At 39.5% G+C, this 27,872-nt stretch overlaps 2 pseudogenes; one reads left to right on the top strand and one right to left on the bottom strand.

Moving 5' to 3' along the window:
* On the bottom strand, positions 1–27,059 carry Znf431l-ps8 (zinc finger protein 431 like, pseudogene 8; annotated as a pseudogene).
* LOC134483101 (phosphoglycerate kinase 1-like) lies at positions 6,756–18,069 on the top strand (annotated as a pseudogene).
* Positions 27,060–27,872: the final 813 nt, after the last annotated feature.

The following is a 27,872-nucleotide window of genomic DNA, read 5'->3' on the forward strand; positions in this document are numbered from 1 at the left end:
TTCTGATGTAATCAATCTCTTATTTCTTCCAGGTCATCAGGGCATAATAAAGAGGAACATAATAATGCTTCAATATGCTGTTGACACTTGTCAGATTTATTCCCCCTGCATTAATAATCTTCTGTAACTTAATGTAAATGTATGGGCTAAATATCTTACCAAATCCTTTATAGTCATAGAGTATCTTCAGTATAAGTTTTTTCAGCACTCAAAACTACTGTCATGTGCAAAGGCTTTAACAGATAAATAACACCAAACATTTTACTCTAGCATTATGATGCCATTAAGTGCAAAATATTACCACACTGACTAAATTTATAGGGTTACTCTGCGGTATGAATTTGGTCTTGATTTCGAAGACTACATATAAAGGCTTTACCACATTGCTTATTCATAGGGTTTCTCTCTAGTATGTATTCTTTTATGTATCCGGAGATAACTGTGTTGTGAAAAAGCTTTACCACATTCATTACATTTGTAGGGTTTCTCAGCAGTATGTGTGCTTTTATGTATTTGAAGACTACCATACTGTGCAAAAGCTTTATCACATTGATTACACCTGTAAGGTTTCTCTCCCGTATGAATTCTTTCATGAATTTGAAGTTGACTATGACGTGCAAAAGCTTTATGACACTGATTACATTCATAAGGTTTCTCTCCAGTATGTGTTCTTTTATGTATTCTGAGATGACCTTGTTGTGAAAAGGCTTTATCACATTGATCACATTTGTACGGTTTCTCTCCAGTATGTGTTCTTTTATGTATTTGGAGACTATTGTGCCTTGTAAAGGCTTTACCACATTGATTACATCCATAGGGTTTCTCTGCAGTATGTGTTCTTTTATGTATTCGGAGAGTACTGTGACTTGCAAAGGCTTTACCACATTGATTACATTCATAGGGCTTTTCTCCAGTATGTGTTCTTTTATGTATTCGGAGGCTACTGTGACATATATAGGCTTTTCCACATTGATTACACTCATAGGGCTTCTCTCTAGTATGTGTTCTTTTATGTATTTGTAGGGAACTGCCTTGTGAAAAGGCTTTATCACACTGATTACATTTGTAGGGCTTCTCTCCAGTATGCGTTCTTTTATGTATTTGGAGATGACTGTGTGATGCAAAGGCTTGACCACATTGATTACAGTCATAGGGTTTCTCTCCAGTATGTGTTCTTTCATGTAAACGGAGATTACCTTGAAATGCAAAGGCTTGACCACACTGGTTACATTCATAGGGTTTCTCCCCAGTATGTGTTCTTTTATGTATTCGGAGATTACTATGACATGCAAAGGCTTTACCACATTGATTACATTCATGGGGTTTCTCTCCACTATGAATTCTTTTATGCTTTCGTAGGTAACTACAATGTGCAAAGGCTTTACCACACTGATTGCATTCATAAAGTTTCTCTCCAGTATGTGTTCTTTCACGCCTTTGAAAATGACTGTGATGTGCAAAGGCTTTATCATGTTGAATACCTTCACAGGGTTTCTCTCCAGTATGAATTCTGTCATGTTTTTGAGAATGACTGTGATATGCAAACACGTTACCACATTGAGTATATACAGAAGGTTTTTCTCCAGTATGACTTCTTTCATGCCTGCAAAGATAATAGAAATATGTGAAAGCTTTACCACATTCATTGCATTGATGAATCATTTTACTGCTATGAACGAGTTTTATAATTTGTTCTAATGCTAAAGAAGAATCAGATCTTAAGGATTTAACATTTAGTTCACATTCATGGTGTTCGCTCTCATTATGGGTTGGTTTTGTCTTTGACGATACCTGCGATGGTAAGAGAATTCATTACATGGCGCACATTTATAACATCCTTTTTCTATATGAGATTTTTTTTTCATATTTGAAGAGGACTGAAAGAATTCAAAGCTTTACCACATCATTTGCATTCATAAATTTTCCTATAGTGTGAGTTATTCTGCATATGCAAAGTGAACCAGGAGAAACAGAAGAATTTCCATACTCCTAGCACACATAGGTATTTTCTGCAGTGTGAGTTTATGGTTGTACTTCCAATGAAGTTGAAAACAAATTAATTGTAAAGTTTTACCACATTCAGAAAGTCTATTTAAAGTGTGGACTACTATATATCTCTATATATTCTAAATCTACTGAAAAAGAGGTACACTGCTTCTTTTAATATCCCTATGCTTACATGGTTTGGATCCATTGTGACATATGCCTATTGAAATTAGAATAACAAATGAAAGGTTTCCATATTGCATTCACATAATTTGACAGTTTGTTCTTCCCAGACGTGTGGTACGGAGATTAAGGTTTCTTCATAGCAACCTTCTTGACTCTCATAAACTGTCCACTCAACTTAACAATACTAAAAGTACATAAATAACATCAGCTTTATTATGAAATACTTGCTTATTGGAGGCATTGGACATATACTTAGCACCTATTCAATGTGTATATCTTTCACAACACCTAAATTGTATGAGATTAAATAGATTGGCAGTTCTACAACATAACACTAAGGGGCTGATTCAAATGGTGATATCTGTTAAGGCACTGTTTCCCTGTCTTCTTTCTTAGAGGAATGACTTGCAAAGACAAATCAAATACTTGTCATTGTGGTACATAGTTTTTTGAAAATTTAATAATCATTGATTCACTCAAAATCAGTTTGTTTTTTTACACTCTTGCTTTTCTTGGGCTGGAGAGATGGCTCAGTGGTTAAGAACACTTACTGGTCTTCCAGAGATCCTGAGTTCAATTCCCACCAATCACATGGTGGCTCACAACCATCTGTAAAGAAATCTGATGCACTCTTCTGGTGTGTCTGAAGACAGCAACAGTGTACTCACATACTTAAATAAATAAATTTAAAAATTTTTTTTCTTAAGAAGCATATTCCTCTCAGCCTCCACCTGAAAATTACCTTCCATGTCTTCTAGAACGTTGAAAATGTTCTTCAGTATTACCATCTTCCCAACTGTAACCTAAAATAAAGTACCAGAAAATGTATGATATATTATTGGAAATTAGGCAAAATTGAAGTTGCTATCTTCAGTGAACCTTAGAACCATGCTCGGTTTATTCACCTTATTCCTGCTCACTATCAATTGAAATTACAAAAGAGTTGTCCCCTTATTTTAAAATGCCAAAGAAAATTCACTCTTACCTATAGCAGTGAGATTCCTGTAGGTTTCCAGCATCACATCCTTGTACAGCCTTTTCTGAGAAAGATCCAGCAAAGCCCATTCTTCTCCAGTGAAATTTACATGCACATCATCATAGGTCATTCCATTCTAAAATATCCCATGCATGTGTAAAATAAAGAGCATGATATCGACAACACTGTAACTGTACATTTCATTGGCAATATATTCATACAACTCTCATGCTTCCCTGACTGATTTCCTGATGCAGAAGTTCTAAAGTAATCACTAAGCCATTTTAAAAGAAAACTAAGTGATAAGGTTTACCTCTGTCATTTCTGAGCTCTTTGAATAGGATATTGCCTTGCAAGAGAAATGTCAATTAAAAAAACATAGAGACAAGCAGACAGATGGAAACTACTGACCATACATCAGAGAAATTGTATGAATAATTACTAAGTACAAAAAAATGATGGTCAAGCTAGATGTATTAGCTTTAATCCCAGCACACAGAAAGCAGAGGTAAGGATATTTCATTGAGTTAGATGCTAAGCTGGTCTATACAACAAGTTCTAGGACAGAAAGAGGTTGCCCGTACAAAGTCAATCAAATTAAAGAGATAAAAAGAACTCAGAAGTTTTTTTTTTTTTTTACTGAAGTTCCTCCAAGAATTTGTACCTTCACTCCAGTTCTGTATTCATCTTCCAGAAACCCAAGGTGCCCCAGTTTGAACTGTAACATAAATAAAAGCTTACTACAAGGAAATGGACAGACGATAATATAAGCAATGTAAATGCTTATCATAAATAAGAAACATAGGGCAGAATAGATTGCTCCCCAGTGAAGAGCTCTTGCTGGTCACACTAATAATTAGGCTCAATTGCCAGTACTTACATTTGGACTCCCAACTATCCATTATTCACAGTTCAGGTTTTCTGAGGCTAGTTTCTGACTACTCTGAGGACCTGGCACACATGACAGCATATTTGTGCACACAGGCAAAATACTCATACTCAATAAAAAAAAAAAGGTATAAAGACTATTACAAAATTACAATCTAATGATTCAATAGACTTAGGTAATATTAATGTCACAAATACATGTTATCCTGAGAAAGAGAACATACTCAGCCAAATTTCAACATTCAAGATGTGGATGAAGATCAGTAGAACATTCTTGATGCATACAAAAACATACACTCTAGGTTCATCAACCAATAATAGAAAAACAAAAACTGCCAAGCGTCTCTATAGCTACTTTAAGGACAGCCAGGGCTGCACAGAGAGACTTTATCTTCAAAAATAAAAACAACAAAAGTAAAAGCATGAAAACACCAGTCTAGCAAAATAGCTTAGCACTGAACAGCAATAGCCTCTACTGTACGTTAGGGACAGAGTCTATAATGGTGAAGGCCAGGCTGCAAGAGGCAGAACCTGACTGATCAGGTTCAACAGCAACACAGCAGACACAAAGAACAGGAAATGGGTTGAGTATATGGACAATCAAATTACAAACCCAATAGAAATTGAGAAAGGTTCCTTCTACAAAAGCTTCCATAAGGTACCCAAAAGAAACCCCCAAAGGAGAGACAAGTTTTCAAAGACATCATGCTATTTAGCGACTTTGTGATTCAATCAACTACATTCTGACTTTGGTCACTATAGGATTATACTCATCCCATAAAGAAAATGCATTTAGTCTAGTATCAATGATACCAATAGTCTGCAATACCTACACACTGTCCAACATCTTTGTTGACAATCAAAACAATCTCTGGATTGCCACATCTTGTAAAATCAGAAAACAAGATACATCTTTCCAACATAAAATGGCTCCAAAGAGCCCTTCTCAGTAAAATCCAGAGTAATGTGGAAATAGCAAGGGGAGATTGGACCAGGGCAAGAAAATAAACAAGGCAAACACCAAATCCTATGTCTTTGTCTCAGATAAATGGGCTTGGCTCACTCTGTCCCTGTGACTTCTCATACATCTTTCATTTCAATAACTTTCCCTCCCTATATTATTCTCTCCATGTTAGCTTTCTCATAGCTTAGGAATCTCAACATCTGTGGTCTCAAAATTCGACTCACGCTTCACCCTCACAGCTTCCTGCAATGAACTCTCAGTTTACTCACTGAGGCATGATTCTGCAAAATAGATGACTGGAACAGTGTTGAACTGAAAACACATAAGAAAAAAATCCACAACGATTAATCCTATATCTTTCTTGCTTGCAGAAACATGGGCGATACCGCCACATTTGACTTCTAACTTGAGATGGGCTATACCATGCTTGGACCATAGTTGCAGCAGGTCTTATAATATGAAGTTCCTTCTGGTGACTAGGAATCATTTTGCTTATTCTTTCCAGAATAGGTTTAGCAAGAGGGAATGTTACTCTTAGGGTACCTTCAAAGACTTCCAGTATGGAGTAAGGGCCTTAATGGTGATAATCATCATGAAAATTCCTGCCTCTGTTTCAGCATTTGCCTGCCATCTGAAAATACCTAGTGCTTTGTTTCTACAGAACAAACTTGCATTTATTACTGCCCCACTTACTGCTTTCTTCACTGCAGTCCAGAAAAAGTCACAAGTCATAACCATGGAACAGTGTCAGGGTGTCTTCTAAGAAATATCATCATCATCATCATCATCATCATCATCATCATCATCATCATCATCATCATCATATTTATCTTTAATCATTTCTTAACAGTCCAGTCGCTATCCCCTTCCTAGTCTACCCTCAGTTTTTTTTCCCATTCCTCAACCCTGTCTCAGAGAGGATGTTCCCACTCTTACCCCCTACATTACCCCCATACCCTCCCATCCCACCACACTAGGTGTTCCTATTCCTTGGATCACAATCTCTCCAGGATTAGGTGCATCTTCTCTCACTGAGGCCAGACCAGGCAGTCCTCTGCTGTATATGTGTCAGGGTCTTTTATCAACTACTGTATCCTTCCTGGTTGGTGGTTCAGTTCCTTTGAGATCTTGGGGATTCAGGCTTGTTGATACTGCTGGTCTTCCTATGGGGTCGCCCTCCTTTTGGCCTTTCCCTAATTCAACCACAGGGTTCCCTGACTTCAGTCCACTGATTGGGTGCATGCATCTGCTTCTGTCTCAGTCAGTTGCTTGTTTGGCCTCTTGAAAGACAGCCATGCTATGCTCTTCTCTGTAAACACACTATAGCATTAATAATAGTGTCAGGCCTAGGAGCCTCCCCTTGAGATGGGTCCTAATTTGGGCCAGTCACTGGACCTCCTTTCCCTCTGTCTCTTCTCCATTTTTATCTCTGCAGTACTTTCAGACAGGAACAATTCTAGACCAGAGCTTTTGACTGTGGGATAGCAACCCCATCCCTCCACTTGTCTTTCTACTGTCTTTCTATTGTCAGTGGACTCTAAAAGTGCCCTCTCCCTACTGTTGGGAATTTCATTTAGGGTCCCTTCATTTGACTCCCGAGATTCTCACCTCCAAGATCTCTGGTCCATTCTAGAGAGACCCCCACCTTCCACCTCCCAAGGTTGCATATTTTCCTTCATCCTGCTGACCCTCAGGGCTTCACTCCTACTCTTTCCTACCCCCTCAATACCTGATCATTCCCCCTGTACCCAGCATCCAGGTAGCTCCCTTCCTCTGTTCCTCAATGATTGCTTTTTTTCCCTCCCAAGGGGGACTGAGGCATCCTTCCTTGGGGCCTTTGACTTATTAATCTTCTGGAGTTCTGTGGCTTATATCCTGGGTATTGTGTAATTTTTTTTTTTTTGGCTACTATCTACTTATCAGTGAGTATATAACATGAATGTGCTGTTGGGTCTGAGTTCCTATGTATTTTATAGTTTCATCCATTTGCCTGCAAAGCTCATGATGCCCTCATTTTTTAATAGTTGAATAGTATTTTATTGTGTAACTGAACCACATTTTCTGTATCTAGTCTTTCATTGTGAAACATCTGGCTTGTTTCTAGCCTCTGACTATCACAAACAAGGCCATTATGAACATAGTGCAACATGTGGCTCTGTGACAAGATTGGGCATCTTTTGGGAATATGTCAAGAGTGGTACAGCTGGGTCTTCAGGTAGATCTATTTTCAATTGTCTGAGGAACCTACAGTTTGATTCCCAGACTGATTGTACCAGTTTGCAAAGCCACCAACAATGGAAGAGTGTTCCTCTTTCTCTACATCCTCACCAACAGATGCTGTCTACTGCTTTTTTTGATCTCAGCTATTCTGATTGGTGTGAGGTGGAACCTCAGGGTCATTTTGATTTGCATTTTCCTGATGACTAAGAACTTTGAACATTTCTTTAAATGCTTCTCGGCCATTTGAAACTCCTCTTTGTAAATTCTCTGTTTAGCTCTATATCCCATAGTTTGATTGGGTTGTTTGGTGTTTTGGAGGTTAGATTCTTGAAATTTTTTAATAGATTTTGGATATCAGCCCTCTGTAAGATGTAGAATTAATGAAGTTTTTTTCCCCCAATATGCAGGTTTCTGATTTGTCCTATTGAGTACGTCCTTTGCCTTACAGAAGTTTTCAGTCTCATTTATCAATTCTTGATCTTAGAGTCTGAGCCATTGGAGTTATGCTTATGAATACCCCACACGAAACCCCCGCATGTTCATGCTCCCTGCCAATGAGTATGAGGCTCTTTCCCACTTTATCTTATTTTAGATTTTGCATATCTGGTTTTATGTTGAGGTCCTTGATCCATTTGTACTTGAGCTTTGTGCAAGGTGACAAATATGGATCTATTTTCATTTTTTGACATACCTACTGCCTGTTGGACCAGCACCATTTATTGAAGATGCTTTCCCTTTTTCCATTATCTATTTTTGGCTTTTTTATCAAAGATCAAGAGTCTATAAGTGTGTGGTTTTATTTCTGGTTCTTCACTTCTATTTCACAAATCAACCTGTCTTTCTCTGTACCAATACTGTGTGTGCAGTTTTTATCACTATTGCTCTGTAGTATAACATGAGGTCAGAAATGGTGATTCCATCAGAAGTTCTTTTATTGTTAATGGTTTTTGTTCCTCTTCCTCTCCTCCAGGCCTCTCGACCTCACAGTGTTGCCAAAATGTTGCTTTCTAACATGCTGACTTTGGACAAGCTGAACGTGAAGGGGAAGCAGGTAGGGATGAGGGTGGACTTCAATGTTCCTATGAAGAACAACCAGATAACAAATAACCTAAGGATCAAGGACGCTGTCCCAAGCATCAAATTCTGCTTGGATAATGGAGCCAAGTCGGTTGTGCTTATGAGCCACCTGGGACGTCCTGATGGTATGCCCATGCCCAACAAGTACTCCTTAGAGCCAGTTCCTGCAGAACTCAAATCTCTGCTGGGCAAGGATGTTCTGTTCTTGAAGGATTGTGTGGGCTCAGAAGTAGAGAATGCCTGTGCCAACCCAGCGGCTGGGACTGTCATCCTCCTGGAGAACCTCCACTTTCATGTAGAGGAAGAAGGGAAGGGAAAAGATGTTTCTGGGAACAAGGTTAAAGCTGGGACAGCTAAAATTGATGCTTTCCGAGCCTCCTTGTCCAAACTCGGAGATGTCTATGTCAAGACACGTTTGGGGCTGCACACATGGTGGATGTGAATCTGCCACAGAAGGCTGGTGGATTTTTGATGAAGAAGGAGCTGAACTACTTTGCCAAGGCTTTGGAGAGTCCAGAGCGACCCTTCCTGGCTATCTTGGGAGGAGCTAAAGTTGCAGACAAGATCCAGCTGATCAATAATATGCTAGACAAAGTCAATGAGATGATCATTGGTGGAGGAATGGCTTTACCTTCCTTAAGGTGCTCAACAACATGGAGATTGGCACATCTCCGTATGATGAAGAAGGAGCCAAGATTGTCAAAAAAAACAGCATGTCCAAAGCTAGAAAAATGGTGTGAAGATTACCTTGTCTGTTGACTGTCACTGCTGACAAATTTGATGAGAATGCCAAGACTGGCCAAGCTACTGTGGCCTCTGGTATACCTGCTGGCTGGATGGGCTTGGACTGTGGTACTGAGAGCAGTAAGAAATATGCTGAGGCTGTGGCTCGAGCTAAGCAGATTGTTTGGAATTGTCCTGTTGGGGTATTTGAATGGGAAGCCTTTGCCAGGGGAACCAAGTCCCTCATGGACAAGGTGGTGAAAGCCACTTCTAGGGGCTGCCTCACTATCATAGGTGGTGGAGACACTGCCACTTGTTGTGCCAAATGGAACACAGAGGATAAAGTCAGCCATATGAGCACTGGGGGCAGTGCCAGTCTAGAGCTGCTGGAAGGTAAAGTCCTTCCTGGGGTGGATGCTCTCAGCAATGTTTAGTATTTTCCTGCCTTTGGTTCCTTTGCATAGCCCCTAAGTCAACCTAGTGTTTTCTGCATCTCCATTTGGTGTTAATGCAGCTAGTGGTCAAGATGCAGCACCAGGAACCCTAAGCAGCTGCACAGTATGTCAGCTCGTCTTTACTGCATCGGGATTTTTCTACGTTCAAGATCCCATTTAAATTCCTTAGTGAGTAAAACCATTGTGCATTGTAGAGGGCATCTATTTATATTCTGCCTATGAAAGGAAGTGAGCTGTAAAAGCTTAATTCTCTTCAACGTATGTAGCCTCTGGTTAGCTTTGTCACTGTTCATGACAGCATGGAAATACGGTGAGATTCCAGCTGTAGGTTTGGAGAAGTTGATATCTATTAAACAATAAAGATGCCCACTGAAACTGAGAAAAAAAGAATGGTTTTTACCATTCTGAGTCTTTTGGTTTGACATATGAGTTGAGAATTGGTCTTTACATGTCTTTGAAGAACTGTGTTGGAATTTTGGTGAGAATTGCATTGAATCTGTAGATTGGTTTTGGGAGGATGTCCATTTTTGCTATGCTTATCCTACCCATCTATGAGCATGGAAGTTCTCTCCATTTTCTGAGGTCTTCTCCCATTTCTTTCTTGAGAGAGTTGCAGTTCTTATGATACAGATCTTTCACTTGTTTATTTAGAGTTACCCCAAGATATTTTATATTATTTGTGACCATTGTAATGGGTATTATTTTCCTATTTTCTTTCTTAGCCTGTTTATCTTACGTATAAAGGAAGGCTATGGATTTGTTTCAGTTAATTTTATATCCCACCATTTGCTGGAGTTGGTTATCAACTATAGAAGTTCTTAGGTAGAATCCCTTATGTATACTATCATATCATCTGCAAATAGGGATACCTTGACTACTTCTTTGCCAATTTGTAACCCCTTTATCTTCTTTTGTACTCTTATTTCTCTAACTAGAATTTCCTTTGCTTTACTGAATAGATATGGGGAGAATAAGCAGCCTTGTCTTGTCCCTGATTTTAGTGGGATTGCTTTAAGTATCTCTCCATTTAATTTGATACTGTCTGTCAGTTTGTTGTATGCTGCTCTTATTATGGTCCTTGAATTCTTCATTTCTCCATTACTTTTATCACGAAGGGGTGTTGTAGTACGTGCAATGCTTTTTAAGCATCTAATGAGATGATATTTGTTTATATAGTGGATTGGGTTAATGGATTTTCATACATTGACCTAACCTTGCATCCCTGGGATGAAGCCAACTTCATTATGATGAATGATCATTTCGATGTGTTCTTGGATTTGGTTTGTAAGAATTGTACTGAATATTTTTGCATCCATACTCATAAGCTAAATTGGTCTGACATTCTCTTTCTTTGTTGGGTCTTTGTGTTGTTTACGTATCAGAGTAATTGTGGCTTCATAGAATGAATAGGTTATGTCCCTTCTGTTTCTATTTTTATGGAATCTTTTGAGGAGTGTTGGTATTAGCTCTTCTTTAAAGGTATGATAGAATTGTGCACTAAAACCATCAGGCCCTGGGCTGTTTTTAGTTGGGAGGTTTTTAATGAATTCTTCTATTTCTTTAGGGCATATAGGCCTGTTTAGATAGAGTACCTGCTCTTGATTTAAGTTTGGTATGTTGTATTTGTGTAGAAAATTATCCACTTCGTCTGAATTTTCAAGTTTTGTTGAGTATAGGCTTTTGTAATAGGATCTGATTTTTTTTTTAATACTGCAGTCTCCCTTTTCATTTCTGAATTTGTTAATTTGGAAACTGTCTCTGTGCCTTTTAGTTAGTTCACCTAGGGGATTATCTATCTTGTTGATTTTTTCAAGCAACCAGCTTTCAGTTTGTTGAATCTTTGTATTGTTCTCTTTGGTTGACTTAGGTTGAATTTGACTATTTCCTGCTGTCTATTCCTTTTGGGTATTTGCTTCTTTTTGTTCAAGAGCTTTCAGGTATGCTGTTAAGTTGCTAGTGTATAATCTCCCCAAATTCTTTATAGAGGCACTCAGAGCAATGAATTTTCCTCTTAACAGAACATTCATTGTATCCCTTAAGTTTGGGTAGGCTGTGTCATTATTTTCATTGAGTTCCAGGAAACATTTAATGTCTTTTTTATTTCTTCCCTGACCAAGTTATCACTGAGTAGAAGTTGTTAAGTTTTCATGGGTATGTGAATTTTCTGTTGTTTTTGTTGTTATTGAAGTCTAGTCATAGTCCATGGTGATCTGATAGGATGCATGGGATTATTTCACTCTACTTGTATCTGGTAAAGCTTGATTTTTCATCAATTATATGTTCAGTTTTGCAAAAGGTAGCATGAGTGCTAAGAAGAAGAAGGTCTATTCTTTTGTTTTAGGGTGAAATGTTTTCTATATCTGTTTAATCCATTTGGTTCATAACTCTATTAGTTTCACTGTATGTCTGTTTAGTTTCTGTTTCAATGACCTTAAACATTGGTAAAAATGTGCTGTTGAAGTCTCCCCCTATTAATGTGTGAGGCTCAATGTATGTTTTAAGCTGTAGAAATGTTTTCTTTATGAATGTGGGTGCCCTTGCATCTGTGCCATAGATGTTCAAAATTTAGACTTTCTCTTGGTAAATTTTTCTTTTGATGAATATAGTGTCCTTTCACATCTCACTTGATAACTTTTGGTTGAAAGTCTATTTTGTTGAATATTAGATGGCAACTCTCACTTTTTTCTTGGGACTGTTTGCTTGGAAGACTTTTGTTCCAGCCTTTTATTCGGAGGTAATGTCTGTCTTTGTTATTTGCTACTGTGACTAAATCCTCTAACCAAAACCATCTGAAGTAATAAATGGTTTTTCTGGATGGTGCAGTCAGATCATAGTCCATCAGTTTTAGAGCTTAGGTTAACCATTCAAGCTAGAAAAGGAAGGTAAAAACCATAAAAGAACATTATTTATCTGTTTGTTCCCTTGCTTGGCTGATACGTTATAATCAGTTATCTTCCTTATCCAGGCCAGGCCTACTTGCTTAGGGATATTGCCACTCTCAGGGGAAGAGCCTTCCCACATCAATAATCAATTAACACAATCTCTCAGAGACATAATCAACAACCATTCTGGTGGGAGTGCAACCTCAGTTGAGGCTCCCTCAGATGACTAAGGTTCTGAAATGTGGAGACTTAAAGCTAATAATAACACAATAAAATATGAGAAAGTTTTAAAAATCCCAAATGTGTTAATTATGTCAATCATGTAAGTAGCAAAAACCCAAACATTGAAGATTGTAGCAACTGGAAAATACAGATTTACCAATAAATGATGAGAGGTGAAGACTTTAGTTTCAAGAAGAGAAACTTAAATTGTTTGTCCCAGAAAGTCCCCAAACTAACAACAACTGAAAGAACTCATAACATAATATAGTACGTTTTTAGAAGAAAAAAATGTGAAACTAATTTCTCAGAAAAACAACAATATATCATTATACTATAATTAATGAAATCACACAAATAGATGGCATCACTGAAAAAAAGGAGACACAAAGACACACCTATAAATATAACATAGTCCTTAAAGAAGTGCAAGAGTATAGACAAAATCATAAATCAAAGAAATCACTGGCCAGAACTCACACTGTGCACTCTGATATTTCCTTTACCCATAACAGAAAATGGACTGGGAGTGGACGGCTATTCCAGTTGGAGAAATTCAACTCCAACATAAAATGATTCAATATCAGAAAAATAATTTGACTACTATAAGTATGTCCTCTTATGATAAATAAAATGATCATTAGGAAACCATTTTGCTCCCTATGATTGATAATTAATTATAATTGATTTCTGCCCCTGTGTGAGGAAACGCAAATGTTTAAAAATTAAATTCAACAAGCAGATGTTAAGAGAAACGATGTATTTGTGTTATATATCTAAATAGTTTGTTTTTCACCATTTTGTAAGTCATACATGTGCACCTGTGAAAGCAAGTCTATCCTAGTTTCGATTCTTATATTTGTGTGTATGAGAATGTCTTCCATTGTGTGTATAGGGGACATACCAGGAAAGAAAGGGTCAGATCTCCTCAAGCAGGAGTAGCAGGTGTTTATAAGCTTCCCAACTTTGACTGGGTGTTGTTTAATGAACTCAGGTCAACCCTAAGAAGAATATTTGCTGAATGACCTGCCCAGCCCATATAGTACATTTTATCCAATAAATCCCTCACAGATTAACAACAAAATTCTAAATATATACAGAGTAAATAAATGAGCCCTGGGAAATTGATGCCTCAGTATTAAGACACTGGGAATATGACCAAGTAGGATGCCTACAGATCTTGGCCACTCCATGTTACCTGAGATCAAATACTTGGGGTTTCTCCTAGTGATCAGCCTCCTCACCCACTACCCATGCCTCCTGTGGATACCACAGAATATAACCATCTGCACTTTTCTTACTACCTCATCTTGGTATCTGAATTCATAACTATTGGTCAGAGACCCCTTGCTTAACCAAATGCCATACCTGACAGAAGACTAGGTAGTCTGTCCAGAGAACTATCCCACCATCTGTTGTCTTAGACCCAATTCTCACTGTTGCTTACAGCACTGAAACAGACAACAGAGGAAGCTTCCTCTACTCCGTTCCATGCCTCCTGTAGATACCACAGACCACCTCTCCCTGCCCTGTCTTTCCTGACTCATTTCTGTATCCCACCCACACTTGAGTAGAGACACCCTATGCTCAAGCACACCACACTACCAGAAGACCAGCTAGGCTGTCCCAGATCTGTTACCCCAGACCCAAAATTCACAGTTGTTCCTAGCACTGGACTAGAGAACAACAGAATCAGCTTCACTTCTTGTCTATGCCTCCTGTGGCTTGCTAATATTATCTCCCTGGACTCCCCTTCCACAGGTTCCAATGCCAGCAAACACAGCAGCCAAGTAGATCTGTAAAAGAGGCAACATTCAGCCAACACAGTCTCTGAAAATTCCTACAGCAAACATAAACTCAGGAATAAAACTCATCCAAACAAGCCAAAGCCAGAACTTAGCACCTACACCTATAATCACCTCGGATGTGTAAACAACAGCATAGGGAAATATGCTACCAACAGAGCCAAGCTATCCTATCAAAGCAGGTCCTAAGTATTCAAAAATAGCTGAAAGCATAAGACAGAGATCTTAAAACTAACTATATGAAAATGATAGAGGATCTTACAGAGAACATGAATAAATCCCATAAAGAAATCAAGGAAAACACAATCAAACAATTGCAGGAAAACAATAAATCACTAAAATAAAGCCATGGAAAACAAATAGCTGAATGACACACAAAAAACTGTTGAAGACCTAAAAATGGAAATAGAATGTGATAAAGCAGAAACTGAATGAATCCTAAAGGCAGGTTAACCAACAGAATAGAGATGCAAACAAGAATTTTAGGCCTTGAAGATAAAATTAAAAAAAGATAAATAATTCAAAGAAAATGGTAAATTTACTGGCAAAAAAAAATCCAGAAACTCTGAGACATTATGAGATGACCAAAAAACATGAATAATAGGAATAGAGGAAGTGAAGGATCCTAGGGGCTTTCACGAGCCTTACACCCACCCACTTCCAGTCAAAGCTAGGCCAAGTTCCATTCTCCATCCACCGTTCTAGGAAGGAGCAGGAACATTCTTGAAAAAAACCACAGAGTGTACTCATAGTCACCTGACCCTCTGTGAAGTCCAGATAGAGTTCAAATGCATGTCATAATCTGCCCATGCTTGCTAGCCAACAGATTTAAAGGTCAATATGCTTAGTCAATAAGTTTAAACTGTAGGCTTACTGATGTAACCTGTAACCCTAAAAGGTATAAAAACTGCTTGTAATAGCAATTCAGGATCGCCGTCTAGTCACTCACCTTGAGATACTAATTGAAGGTTGATCCCAATGGTCTGGAAAATAAACCTCTTGCTTTTGCATTGATCTGAGTCTCAGTGTCTTACTCAGGGGTATCTCAAATTAAGTACCATTGACCAAGGGTAGGGAAGGGGGCATCTTACAGAAGAAGAATACCAGTTCAAAGGTCCCAAAAACATTTTCAACAATATCATAAAAGAAAATATTCTTAACCTAAGGAAGAAAATGTCTATCAAGATAAAAGAAGCATACAAAATATCAAATAGATTCGACCATAAAAGTAAGTCCCCTTACCACATAATAATCAAAACAGTAAACATACAGAAAAAAGAATATGAAAATCTGTAACAGAAACAAAACAAACAACAAAAACAAAACTAATAATAACAAATTGAGCCCTATAAAAGGTGTAGAATGAAAAACCCAACCAAAGGAAATTAACTACATACATAAAAGTACAGAAAATAAACAATCTTACATTATCAGAAAAACTGTATGCACACACTGCCATCACCAATATCAACAACCTCAAGTCATCAATAAAATGACACACTAAAAGAAAGAATGCTGAGACAGAATTCCTTTCTTTATTGCATACAAGAAACACAACTGAATTTCAAGGATAGACATTACCTCAAGGTAAAGACTTAGGAAAGGCTATTCCAAGTAAATGGACCTAAGACTCAAGCTGGTGTAGCTATTTTAATATCTATCGAAAAGTAATGTACATCAAAAAATTAATATAGGAAAGGACACAACACATTCATCAAAAGAAAGTCTAATAAGGTAACAATTCAAAGCATCTATGTTTGAAATGTAAGCATTCACCATTGTAAAATCTTTTGTAGCTTAAATCACTGATAGTGGTAGGCTTCAATACAAAACTTAACAGAGAAAGCTCCAAAGAACTGATATTAAAAAACAATGAACCCAACTGATATTTACACAACATTTGACCCAAACAGAAAAAAAAAATTGGAATTTTCTCGAAAACTGATTGACCTACTTGAACACAGTGCAAGCCTGAACACATACAAAAAAATTGAAATACCCCCTTGCATCCTATCAGACTTCCATGAACTACAGCTGCACATCATCAACAGAAAGCTTAAAAACTTATGGAAACTGAACAATTATCTACTGAATGAAAATAGTTCAAGACAGAAGTAAAGAAACAAAAGATTTTAAATATTCATAGAAAAATAAATATACAACATATTCAGACTTATGGGAAACAATGAAAGTGGTGATGAGAAGATAACTCAAAATAATTCCACTAAAATCAGGAACAAGACAAGGCTTTCCACTGTTCACATCTATTCACTATACTATTTGAGGTTCTAGCTAGAGCAGTATGACGACTGGAAGAGATCATGAAGATATAATTTGAAAAGAACTCAAGGGGCTGGAGAGATGGCTCAGTGGTTAAGAGCACTGACTGCTCTTCCAGAGGTCCTGAGTTCAATTCCCAGGAACCACATGGTGGCTCAGAACCATCTGTAATGAGACCCGATACCCTCTTCTGGTGTGTCTGAAGTCAGCTACAGTGTGCTTATATATAATAAATGAATAAATCTTAAAAAAATAAATAAATAAAAAGAAGAACTCAAAGTAGCCTAAAGCCAAGGCTAGCATGGCCCTCCTGGGGACAGAGTGACATGATTCATGTCCCTGGAAAAGGACCCTAGTGTGATCTTCCAGGAGATGCCCAGCCAGGTATGGCCCTGGTAGGAAGAGAATGAAGTGGTTCCTGCCTCTGGGATAGGGCCCTAGTGTGAGTCTCCAATGTGTCAATGGTTGCTGTGTGCATAAGACTTGTTTGTGTAATAATGGGTATATTTTCACATTTCTCCAAGGAATGTCCTCCTGGTTAAGGTCAATGTCTCCATGAGAATTAGGAATAGCAGAAGTCTAGAAGTCGAGGGTATGGCTATGTCTTTGCAAAAAGGTAAATGGTGGTATCTTCACAACAGCCCTTAAGGTTATGAGAAAGAGCTCTAAATTCATGAATTCAAAATATATATAATTTCTCTACTATGCAACATATAAGGATGCAATATGAATTACAAGGGGCTTCACAAACCTGAAGGAACAAAAGCAGTTACACTAAGAGCCAACTGTCAGAAAGATACAAAGGCAGGCAGATCCCTGAATTCAAGGTCAGCCTAGAATAGAGAGAGGTTAGGTCCAGGTGAGGTAATTTCATAGAAGGGTCCCACGCAACTAGCAAAGGCAGGCAGAACTCCAAATTCTCTTGCAATGTTAGAAAAAAAAAATGTATGCCTGAAGTCTCCTGAGAAATACAGAGTCAGATGCTCTTAACCAACTATTGGACTAAAAATGGGGTCCACAATGGAGGAGTTACAAAAAGGACTGAAGGAGCTGAAGGGGTTTTCAACCCCATAAGAACAAAAATATCAACCAACCAGACCCTCCAAAGCTCCCAGAGACTAAACCACCAACCCTGAGTACACACAGAGGGACCCATGTACTCCAGCCACATATGTAGCAGAGGAGGGCCTTATTGGGCATCAATGAGAGAAGAGGCCCTTCACCCTGGGAAGGCTCAATGACCCAGTGTAGGGGAATGCCAGGGCAAGAGAAGGGAGGGTGTGGGTGGGTGTGGGAAAGCTCTCATAGAGGCAGGGGGAGGGAGAAAGGGATGGGGAATTCTACAGGGAAAACCAAGAAAGGGAATAACGTTTGAAATGTAAGTAAAAAAAATTTTCAAAAAAAAAAAGACAAAAAGCATCAATGGGCTGTATTCACGGGATGCTGATTCATATGATAATCAAAAGGAAACCTTGAATAAATGACTGGGATGATAAGTAAAAGACTGGACCTACATTCTGCAGGAAATGCGCTATCTAGAGGGATTTTAGCATACAAAGATAGAACCGTGTAGCTGTATTTGAATGCTAATTGTTTCCCCCAAACTGTCTGCACAAGAAGGTCTAGATAGACCTTCTGGAAAACTGCCCCCATTTAATTATGATTGATAAATAAAGATGCCAGCAGTTAATAATTGGCGAGAAAAGAAAAAAGTGGGATTTAGGTTTTCTGTGCATGAGACCACAAAAAGTAAAGAGGAGAGCTACCATGAAAGGGGACCAAGAGGACATGGCCCAGAGGACTGCTCAACTGGGTATAGAAGAGAATAGCCAAATTGGAACGTAGATATTAGTAAGTAGGAATTCAGAATTATCAGTGGGAAGTATATTCTAGCATCATTGAGGCTAGCAGATGCCCAACTATTTCAATGATTAAGGTATATTAAAATATAAAAGCTGTGTGTGTGTCTTTCATTCTGGAATATAAACCATTGAAGCAGGAAACACCATTGAACCATCTCTGCATCCCTGCGATGAATGATAGTTTTGATGTGCCTTTGGATTTGGTTTCAGAGAATTTTATTGAGTATTTTCGCATTGTTATTCAAAGTGAAATTGAACTGAAGTTCTCTTTCTTTGTTGGATCTTTTTGTCGTATAGGTATAAGAGGAACTGTGACTCCATAGAATGAATTACATAGTGTTCCTTCTCTTTGTATTTCATGGAATAGTTTGAAAAGTATTGGTATTAGCTCTTCTTTGAAGGTCTGGTAGAATTCTGCACTAAAACCATCTGAACCCGGGCTTTTCCTTGGCTGGGAGGTTTTTGATGACTATTTCTATTTTTGAGGGGGGAGTGTTATGGGATTCCTTAGAGAGTTTACTTGGTCTTGGTTTAACTTTGGTACATGGTTTCTGTCTAGAAAATCATCCATGTCATCTAGATTTTTCCAGTTTTGTAGCCTATAGAACCATCTTATGGCAGTGGAACACCAAGCCCTGACACTATTACTATGATGTGCTTATAGATGGGGGCATAGCATGGCTGTTCTCTGAGAGGCCCTACTGAGGCAGAAGCAGATCCTTACACCCAGCAATTGAACTAAAGTCAGGGGCCCCTAAGATTGAAATAGAGGAAGGATTAAAGAAGCTGAAGGGGAGAGCTACCACATAGTAAGACCAGAGGTCTCAACTAACCCAGACCCCAGGGAGCTCCCAGGAACTGAGCCACCAACCAGGAGCATAGATGGGCTAAACTGAGACCCCTCCCACAAATATGGCAAAGGCCAGGCTATTCATGTCTCAGTGGGAGATGTGCTTCATCCTTGAGAAACTGGAGGCCCCAGGGAAGAAGGAGGCCTGGTAGGTAGAGGGGGAAACAGTCTCTCAGAGGTAAGGGGGAGGAACAATAGGATGAGCAACTGTGGGAGGGGGGACTGAAGGGAACCACAACTGGAATGTAAATAAATAAGAAATAAAATAAATTAACAAATGGAATAAGAAAGAAATCAGGTAAACAACACACTTCATAATACCTTCAAATAATATAAAATATGTTGAAGTAACTCTTAAAAAGCAAATGTAAGAGTTGTCTGATCAAAAACTATGAGTCTTTCAAGAAATAAATTGAAGAATTATTAGACGATGTAAAACTCTCTCATGTTCACGGGTCAGTAGGATTAACAGAGTAATAATGGCCACCCTATCCAAAACAATCCAGTTTAGGAGTCTTAGTGAGGACTCCTAGTAATAAAGATTTTGGAGTCTGATCCGGCCGTCCTTTGTAGCAAGGTTGGGCTTCATTGGTGGGACAGGGCTAAGTTGGTTAAGTTAGTGGCCAAGGAGATCCCAGGAAGATCCCTAAAGAACCCTCGCTGCTGCTAGGACAGAGGTTGCAGGGCCATATTGCTGAGGACAACTTCCAAACAGTTTACTAAATATAGAGGTTGAGCAGGTGTAGGCTTGTTCACCCCTATATTCTAACCTCTCTGGGGTGACATGATACCCTAAAGGCTACAAATATAGAGACCTGTATACCAACCCAGCTTAAAAACCCTCTACCTAATATCTGTCCTGCATGTAAGACATGTAGGGGCATGGTGGCACCAAAAGTATTTGAGTGTCAAGCCAATCGTTGATTTAACTTGAGATCCACTCTATGAGAAAGAATCCATGCCTTATTCTATCTTGATGGCCAGCACTCTCTCACAGACCTAAATGGCAAGCATGGGCTGTGTATGGGTCTGTATCAGGTCATTTGTTGCTGGGTTACAGCTGTTAGCTTGGTGTTTTTCTGGGACTTCAAACAGTGCGAATAGATACAGCTCTGACTGCCTCAGTTGCTCCTGAGACTCTTTTCCTCCTATTTGGTTGCCTTGTTCAGTATCAATATGAGGTCTACTGCCTTGACTTTTTGTATCTTGTTTATTCTTGTTTGCTTGTGCTCTCTTGGAAGCCTGCCTTATTCTGAAAAAGAAACAGAGTTGGAAGAATAGATCTGATGAAGAGGAAGACAGGAGAGGTGAGTGATGGCTGCAGAGAGTGAAGGGAGGGGAACACTGGTCAGTATATTTTGTATGAGAAAAGAATCTATGTTAATTAAAAAATTCATTCCATATGCATAGATTAAAATAAAAAGAAGGGAAACAATAATGAAGAACGAAAAGCAACAGAGCCAAGGCAGAGAAAGCAAGATTTTGCTAGATATGATTCCCATTCTATTTGTGTAAAGAGTGAGCATCACACAGGAATTCATAACAAGGTCATTTGCGAACCCTGTCCAGATCTGTGAAACCAGAAGGTATGCTCTCAGCAATGTGAAATATATATCAGGCAAGAAAGAAGTCCAGTCATTTTTTTCATTGTTTTCCACTAATTTGGATTGTGGAATTACAGAGGTTCCTGTGCATTTAATCCTTCCTATTCTTTAAGGAAAGCTAATGTTTAAATAACTATTCAAATAATACAAACATATATATATATAAAATGTTACACAAGAGAGCTATATTAACTATATACTACATCATATTTTATATAGACAAAGTGATACATACAAATGTTTAAACGTGTTCTTCCCAGCCTTTTACTCTGAGGTAGTGTTTGTCAATGAGGTGCATTTCCTGTATGCAGCAAAATGCTGGGTCCTGTTTACATATCCAGTCTATGTCTTTTTATTGAGAAATTGCGTCCATTGACGTTAAGAAATATTAAGGAATAGTGATAGCTGCTTCCTGTTATTTTTGTTGTTAGAGGTGGAATTACGTTTTTGTGGCTATTCTACTTTGGATTTGTTGAAAGAAGATTACATTCTTGCTTTTTCTAGGCTGTAGGTGAGAGCAGATGCTGGGGAGGATATGGAGAAAGAAGAACACTCCTCCATTGTTGGTGGGATTGCAAGTTGATACAACCACTCTGGAAATCAATCTGGTGGTTCCTCAGAAAATTGGACATTGCATTACCTGAGGACCCAGCTATACCACTCTTGGGCATATGCCCAAAAGATGCTCCAACATACAGCAGAGACACATGCTCCACTATGTTCATAGCAGCCTTATTTATAATAGTCAGAAGCTGGAAAGAACTCAAATGTCCTTCAATAGAGGAATGGATACAGAAAATCCAGTACATTTACACAATAGAGTGCTATTCAGCTATTAAAAACGACTTCATGAAATTCTTAGGCAAATGGATGGAACTAGAAAATATTATCCTGAGTGAGGTAACCCAGACACAAAAGAACACACATGGTACACACTCACTGATAAGTGAGTATTAGCCCAAAAGCTCAGAACACCCAAGATACAATTCACAGACCATATGAAGCTCAAAAAGGAAGACCAAACTGTAGATGCTTCAGTTCTTCTTAAAAGGGGAGAACAATATAATCACAGAAGGAAATATAGGGACAAAGAGTAGACCAAACACTGAAAGGCAATCCAGAGACTGTCCCACCTGGGGATCCATACCATACACACCCACCAAACCCTGTCACTATTGCTGATGCCAAGAAGTGCTTGCTGACACCAGCCTGATGTGGATGTCTCCCAAGAAGTTCTGCCTGATCCTTTCCGATACAGATGAGTATGCTTGCAGCTAACCATCAGACTGAGTATGGTTACCCCAATGGTGGAGTCAGAGAAAGGACTGAAGGAACTGAAGGGGTTTGCAACCCCATAGAAGAACAACAATACCAGTAAGCCAGACACCCCCCCACCCACCCCCAAAGCTCCTGGGGACTAAACCACAAATCAAAGCGTATACATAGAGGAACCCATGGCTCCAGCTGCATATGTAGCAGAAAATGGCATTCTCTGGCATCAATAGGAGAAGTCCTTGGTCCTGTGAAGGCTCATTTCGCCAGTGTAGGGGAATGATAGGGTGTTGAAATGGGAGTGGGAGGGTGGGTGGGGGGAGGAACATCCTCATAGAAGAAGGGGGAGGGGGGAAGGGGGACTGAGGAACCAGGAAAGTTGATAACGTTTGAAATGTAAATACATAAAATATTCAATAAAAATATTTAATATTTAAATGTGTCCTCCAAAGCAAAAGTGTTACCATTAAATTTTGTAGTTTCTTCATAGAAAAGAGCTGTATCATTTGTCTAAGAGTGTAACATTTTTGATAAACTAGAATTTATTGTCAGTATTAAAATTCAAACAAAAGACTTAATCTGTTTCTTAACCTCATTTTTACTTTTTCCTGCAGTATGATTTGTTGGGTTTCAGATCCTGGACAAGTGGCAGAGATCCTATTCAACATACCAAAATAGACCCGGCCTCCAGGTTCTCTCAGCATCCTTCACTCTCTACCTGTTATAGGGCATGGCTGCCATATCCCATCCTCTATGATGAACTCCTCCCATAAACTCTTCTTTCTCTGCCCCCTCAACATTCTCTCCATTCTTGTGTGTGCACAGACTTCTCCCTTTCTCTTCCCTGTCCCCTCTGTCTCCCTTTCCATGATGACCTCACTGATCTCCTATAAGGTTAGTGAACCCACCCAAGAGCTTTTCCCAGGGTAGAAATAACCCTGAGCAATGTGAGAATAGGGAGGAGTCAGAAGATGCAGCTAATCTAGAATTAATATGCCTTCCCAGGGAGAAATAATATAAATTATTTAATACAGATTTCGTATTTCCTATAAGTTGTTAACCTTAATTCTCTTAGATGTAGACTCCAAATTATATTATGTTTTGAACAATTTAAATATGGACAATAGACTGCAAGTCTGGCCACTCCCATCGCAGGTGGGAGATTCATACAGCAAAGATATTCCCATAATTTTTTTTTAATTTCAATTGTTCTATTTTACCAAGGACGACCCAGCAGCCAGATCTGCGTTGAAAGACTGCTAATCAGAGAGGCAGAGAAAAGTACCCAGCTGACCTTTCTCCTTAGCAGATGCCCCCCTCTCTCATACCACACCCCAAAAAACAACTAAAACAAAAACAACAACAACAACAACAAAACTAATGTGACATACTTCTAATTCCTGTGCATCTCTATCCATCTCCCTTACTCCTTACTCTTATTATGGTTTGTTCTCCTTAATCCTATTTGCACTTCTGTCAACTGGTTACTTGCTCTGACTCTTCACCCATGGTTGACTTTATTAAATCCTGTTTACGAAATTCAAGGAGAAAGCTATTGGATTAACATGTGTGCTACAGCAGTCGTGAAACTGAATAATTAAGACCTTGTTATCTCTTAGGAAAAGAAGAGCCCTGGTCCTACATGTCCTCAGGGAGATTTGATGGTTTTTAATATCTTTTCCCTCAATGCTGCAAATTATCGGTATTTACAAAGTAACTGATTTTGCACCACTTTGTGTGACTGTGACCGCAGCAGAACAATGTCTCCTAGGTTGTATCTGCAGAAAGTTACTAAAATGGTGTGTCTTACTGTCACACAGATCACAACTAACAACATAACATCAGAGTTTGCCTGATCCAATTCAGCATGACTGTAGCTGACTAAAGAAATTCAAACAATTATTCTTTGCTGGACTCCCTTACAAACTGCATTATTCAGTGACCAGTGAAGGGAGCCTACTAGCTAATGCTTTGATGGGTCTTAAGGTTCCTCCAAGGAACACAAGTCAGAAAAAGCACTCCAGAAAATACAGGTCTGTTCTAGTTCATCTAAATGGCAGTCTACAAGGGTTACCAAGGCTCTCTTGTGCATGTGTGCGTGTATCATAATTCATGTTTTCCTAGTAGAGATAGAGAAAGCATTCAATCTCCTAGAGAAGGAAATCCTCAGCTGGGTAGGAGGCAGATTCAGCCTAGCTAAGTGACCCAGTCCTTGCCCCCCTGTGCTGAGTCAGGATTTGGTAACAGTGGCCACCTAATGGAAGGAGTGTCTTCTCCTTGCCTAGATAACCCTTAGAACTTGAGACGACAAAAGAACTTCCACTTGGGCAAACAAAAAATAGTGCTAGACCTGCTGTGGAAGATGAGTACAGTGTGCCAGAGAGCTGGCTTACAAACCAGAGCACTGGAAGCTGAAGGCAGAGGCAGCTTTCTGAATTGTTTTTAAACAGAACAAATTGAAAACATTCAAGGTTGAAAAGTTGCAGCATTTAAAGTGTGGTCATTTCCTGGGTTCCCATTAGCAGAACAATTATCCTGGGTGTGGTCTCTTTGATGTTATAAAGGGTTCATTTTACTTAAGGCAGTTACTCAATATGACTTTTCTTTAACCCTTAAAAAAAGTGGGAGATATACACAATTGTTAATGATGTGGAAATGTTTCCTTTCTCCTGAGGAAAAGTGAACTTCTCATCAGAATATCTGGCTGGCCCTGTAATTTAAATTAAATTCAACTGTGCTAACGTTGAGTACAATTACAAATAGTTTTGTCCAGTAAATAACACAATCTCAGGGTTCCCAGTGAGAACAAATATCCTGCAACACAGAATTGTCTCTTAAGTAAACCAGTGTCATCAATCAGTCAGTGACAGGGTTCGAAGTGGAAGGTCCCAGAGGATGAGAAAGATACGAAAAGTAGAAAGTAGAAAAGATCAAAGCTGGGGTAGGGAAGTCTTGTGCAAGCTATGTCTCATGACATAGCTTCTTAAGCATAGCATCTTGTATACTACTTACCAAGGAAAACTGGAAAGAAATCGGAAACGTCTATGAAATCAGCAGAAACTACCATACAATGAGACAAACAAGGGGGAGCTCTAATAAAATAATACTATACAGGGGGACACAGGGTATTTCATGGGCATCACTTAAAGCCTACATACATCTTGGGTCTGAAAACCACAGGCCCACATGGTGAGAAGAGTTGGAGTCTCAGGATCTGAAGTAACTAACCATTCCCCGGAAGCTTTGGCCTCGGATCATTACCACCTCTCCCATGCATCTTCCCTGCTTTAGAAAAGGGGCTCTTCCTATGCGGTTGCAATCCCCTCCAGCTCCTTCAGTCCTAATCCTAACTCTTCCATTGGGGTCTGCCAGCTCGGTCCAATAGAAAGAACAACAATATCAACTAACTGGACCCATCAGTGCTCCCAGGGAATAAACCCCCAACCAAACAGTACACACGAGGGTCTATGGCTCCTGCTACACAAATGTAGCAGAGGATGGCCTTATCTGGCATCAACTGGAGGGTAGGGGCTTGGTCTTATGGATGGTCTTGGTCTTATCGCCCCACTGAAGGGGGTGATAGAGGGGTGAAATGGGAGTGGGTGGGTGGGGGAGCAGTGCTTAGAAGCAAAGGGAAGGGGAGTGGAGTGAAGGGATTGTGGAGAGGAAACTGTAAAGGGGACAACACTTGAAATGTAAATAAGTAAAATAATGAATTATAATAAAGGAAAAAAAGGAAAGAAAAGGGAGCTCTAATTTACTCTCAATGCATCAGGGCCTATTTGGCACTGCCATGCATGTTCCTGAGTTTTAGAAAGAGCTATGTCATTCTCCATACATGAGGGCCTCATGGAAAGCCTTGTTTGATCAAGCCAGTCCTGGACCCAATAGTGTTTTTCCTTTTCAAAGACTTGTCACCCGGTATTCTCTTGCTCATATGCCTAAACTATGCTTTTTCTCAAGAAGAAAACTAGCACTTTATGGTAAAACAGGCTTTAATCTTGATTTGACCCGATAATGCTCCCTTGAGCAGCGGGTTAGAGGCTGGTTCTTTGATATGAGGATGGCCTTAGTGGCTGGTTATAAAGTAGGCTAGCCTCTTTTGTTATGTTCTGAATAAGAATTTCTGGACAATCCTAGTAAATTAATATATGTATCCTATTCTCTAACACGTCTGGTAAGCTTACTAATTATCTGTGAGTGTTTCAGAGTCATTTCTCCCTCAGCTAAACCCTACTTGGTGTCACTATTTCCTAAGCATTGGTAAATCCTTTAACATCAAACATCATCAATTCTACTCTTCTACACCACGGTTTAATATTGGAGTGCTACCCAACGTGTGATGCCTTTTACAACCTCTACAAAATTAACTCCAAAGGGGCCTTAGACCTAAATGTTAAAAGATACGGGAGTTAACTTTGAGAAGTAAAGAGAAACCAGGCCTGATTTGTCATCCTGTTAAGCATGTTTCTACACTCAAGTCTTTGTGCCAGAAGCTTTGAGCAGATGCTGCCCTCACAGTGAAGTTATTCAGAACCCACCGCTGGGTTCAGGGAATGACTAGGACAAAAAGGGAAGTAACAGGTGGCCAGATTTGGCCACAGTTTACCACCCAGACCCAGGGACAATCCCCTGGGTTGCACCTCCCCCTCCACAACTGCCTGCTCCGTCTCTGTGTGGGCAGTGACCCTGCACTCACCATGTCGCGAATTAGGAGCTTGCAAGAGCTTCTCTCACAGAACCCAGCAGCAGCGTTCACAGAAAAACGGAACTTTTCAAGCCTGCTCAGCTACGGTGCTGAAGCTGCGGCAACGCACCCGGAAGATCCCGCCTCCTCTCCTGACTGGCGGGTCTACCTCACTGCCCTGATTGGCCATTGAGTCTTGAATTACAAGAGCACCTCCCTTACTGTTTGAGATTGCTAATGGGACACAGCAAAGTGGTCGCTGACCCAGTCTTCCAGTACAGTACCAGACCTTTCCCAGATACACAGAGATTTGCATTTCAGTAGCACTTGTGCCTGTCTTCCAATAGCCTGCCCTTCTGTCTTCCCATCCAGCACTGGAGAGAACTCACGGCTTCAGCTCCGGCTGCTCAGCCGCCTGCTCCTCCCCTTTATGAACAGTGACCCTGAGATCACTAAGTCGGGAAATCTGGAGCTTGTGTGAACCCCCTTTACTACACTTATTAGGAACTTCCCCTTCTGCCGCCGAAAATGAAGATGAATGTGTAATGTAAATCAAGCTTGTATACATAATTCCCAAAATTAACTTGCAAACGCCACCTGCTCAGGAACCAGACAACCTCCACGGATGCTGGGAATTGTAGTTCTTTGTAAATAACAATCTCTCGCGGGAAACTACTGTGGCCAAATTGATTAAATGTATAAACCCCTGCAACACTTGGCCGCTGGACATTCCAGCTCTGAAATTCTGCGTTTATTTCTGATCCAGGTCCATCTCTTGGTCAGTACTTAATATTTAATAAACGGTTGCTTTACAGTTGGACCGAAATGGTTGAATAGTTTTTTTGTTTGGGTTTTTTTTTTTTTTCCGGTAAAACTCAAGAATAACGTATGGCGGCACTTAAGGAGATAACTGGCCCAAATTCGCTTTTCATTCCG

This window comes from Rattus norvegicus, chromosome 1 (assembly GCF_036323735.1).
Source record: "Rattus norvegicus strain BN/NHsdMcwi chromosome 1, GRCr8, whole genome shotgun sequence".
NCBI lineage: Eukaryota > Metazoa > Chordata > Mammalia > Rodentia > Muridae > Rattus > Rattus norvegicus.